The sequence below is a fragment of the Lepidothrix coronata genome, unplaced genomic scaffold (genome assembly GCF_001604755.1).
Source record: "Lepidothrix coronata isolate B3197 unplaced genomic scaffold, Lepidothrix_coronata-1.0 Scaffold301, whole genome shotgun sequence".
Classification (NCBI taxonomy): Eukaryota; Metazoa; Chordata; class Aves; order Passeriformes; family Pipridae; genus Lepidothrix; species Lepidothrix coronata.
Window position 1 is genome coordinate 747249 of NW_016690481.1, and position 2706 is coordinate 749954.

Here is a 2706-nt window from a genome sequence, read left to right on the forward strand (position 1 = left end):
GGATGAGGGGATGGATGGAGGAGGTGGGGGTACAAGGTGGGACGGGGGTGGGGGTCAGAGATGGGGGGAACGAGAGAGGGGGAGAAACAATGTTGTGAAAGCCCAGAGACCACGGGGAGAGGCACACGGCGGTACACAGGGCACTGGGGGCTGGGGACGGCACCAGGGGGCCCTGGGGGGCCCCCACCCGCCACCAGCCCCCCCAGCACAGGTCATGACAGTGCCAGGCCTCAGAGGCAGAGGGGAGAGCATGGGGTGGCGAGTGGGACATAGGGGAGCCCCACCCAGCAGCAGGACAGAGCTGGTGGAGGGATTACAATAATGGGAAGGTGGGGGGGGGCATGCCCCCACCCACTGGGTGCCCCCTGCCTGCCTTGCTGGAGCTGCCCCATCCCTGCAGCCTCCCAGGGTGGGGGGCACTGGAGGGGTGTAGGGGTGTCCGGGGGTTTGGAGGGGCACAGGGGCTCACCTGGCATCGGCCTCGCTGTAGTACTCCCGCGCCACAATGTCCTCAAAGAGCTCACCACCTGTCACCCTGAAACACAGCCAGGCACCGTGTCACCCCAGGACCCCAGAGACCCCCCCCAAGACTCCCTGAGCACCCCCCGAACTCCCGGGACCCCCTAGCCACACTCACAGGTCAAAGACGAGGTAATGGAAACCCTCCTCAGAGATACTGTCGTGGAGCCGCACTGTGGGGACCAGACAGGGACAGGCTCGGTCTCAGTTCCCAAAGCCCTCCCCAGCCCCCCCCAAATGCTACGAGTGGCACACACATGTGTCTGTGTCACACGCAGCCCACACACCCACACCCAGAGTGTTCCAACTGTGGCACCCAGCAGGACCTCAGGGGTGAGACCCCACACATCCCCAGAGGGATACCCAGCGTGTGTCCCCAGGGTGTCATCCAGGGTGTCCCTGGGTGGCAACCCACAGGACCCCACACGTTCCCAGGGTGGCACAACCCCGTGGTGGCACCCAGCATGTCCCTGGGTGGCCCCTGGCAGGACCCCAGCAGTGAGACCCCCCAGGTGTCCCCAGGTGTCCCCGGGTCACTCACCGATGTTGGAGTGCTTGAGCAGCCGGCAGATGCGCGCCTCGCGCTCCAGCTTCTGGTGGTCTGGGGGGGTCAGGGGTCAGGGGGGCACCTGCCCTGCCCCCAACACGCCCCACCCCAGGCATCTGTCCCTGGCCCAGCCTCAGGGAGAGGAGCCACAGGCGTCCCCGTGGGAGGGCACGTGGCTCTGTGCGCATGTGCAGGTGTGCACAGGGGCCAGGTGTGTGTGTGCACCTGTGGGTGTGTGCATGTGTGTCTGGGTGTGCACGTGTGCAAGTATGTGCAGGTTTGCACGTGTGTGTATGTGTATGTGGGCGTGTACACATGTGTGCAGGTGTTCACCGGCATGCACAGGTGTGCACGTGTGTATGTTTATGCAGCTGTTCCCGTCTGTGTGGGTGTGTATGTGTGAATGCAGGTACACACCTATGGACAGGAGTGCACATGTGGGCAAGCACCTGTGGCTGTACATGTGTGTGGGTGTGCAGGCGTGTGGTTGTATATGTGTGACAGGTGTGCAGGTGTGCGGGTGTGCATGTGTGTGTCTGTACCCGTGTGTGCAGTTGTACAGCTGTGTGGTTGTACCTGTGTGCACAGGTGTACGTGTGTGTGTGTGGCTGCATCCATGTGCATCTCTGTACCTTGGTCTGTGGGTGTGTAGTGGGGTGTGCAGCTGTGGAGGTACCTGTGTGTGCAGCTGTACATCCATGCAGCTGTGCCTCTGTGTGACTGTACACGTGTGACTGCACTGCCCACTGTAGGAGCACACACCTGTACCTGTGTGTGCAGCTGCACCTCTGGGTGTGTCTGTACATGAGGGAACAGATATGTGGACAGGTGTGTGCACCTGCTCACATCCCCCCTTGCACATGCATGTGTGTGTGAACATACACAGTTCACACACAGTTCATACACACACATTGTGGGCACCCCCTGCACTCACTGCTCAGCCTGTGCACGCAGCCATGGCCACAGACACACACAGAGCACACACCCACCCACCCTGTGTCACTGGACGCTGCCTCTCACCCAGGTGCACCCCCCCCAAACACCTACACCCCTGCACACTGTCACACAACACACAGCAGTGCCCACCCCTGTGCGTACACACACACACTGACGCACACCCTACCTGCTCACACCTAGGTGCACGCCAAGGACACCCACATCTGCACACACACACGTAGGCCCCCTGCTCACAGGGGTGCACTCACACGTGTGTACACACACTCCATGAACACACAAATCTGTACATGGACACACGCTGTGAACACAGATCTGTGCACATACACTCAGATACCCTCCACTGCTCACACGTGTGCACACGCCCACCGTCACACACACACCTGTGCACACATACATACACATCACACACCTGTGTGCACAGAGCTCACAGCTGTGCACACAGAGCTCAGACCTTAGTGCATAGAGCTCACACCACTGCATGCACACACAGCTCACACCTGCACACACACACAGCTCACACCTGTGCACACACACGGATCACAGCTGGGCACACACATACACACACAGAGCTCACACCTGTACATAGAGCTCGCACTTGTGTACACACAGAGCTCACACCTGTGTGCGCACACACACACACACACACACACACAGAGCTCACACCTGTACACAGAGCTCACACC

General features: G+C 60.7%; 1 long non-coding RNA gene across 1 annotated transcript in view; it reads right to left on the reverse strand.

The window, feature by feature from the left end:
• LOC108508503 overlaps positions 1-684 on the reverse strand; it is a 1197-nt gene extending 513 nt beyond the window's left edge. The window contains exons 1-2 of the long non-coding RNA XR_001878412.1: positions 638-684; positions 470-535 (exon numbers count right to left, since the gene is read on the reverse strand). This is a non-coding gene — a long non-coding RNA (uncharacterized LOC108508503). The remainder of the gene's footprint in view (positions 1-469; positions 536-637) is intronic.
• Positions 685-2706: the final 2022 nt, after the last annotated feature.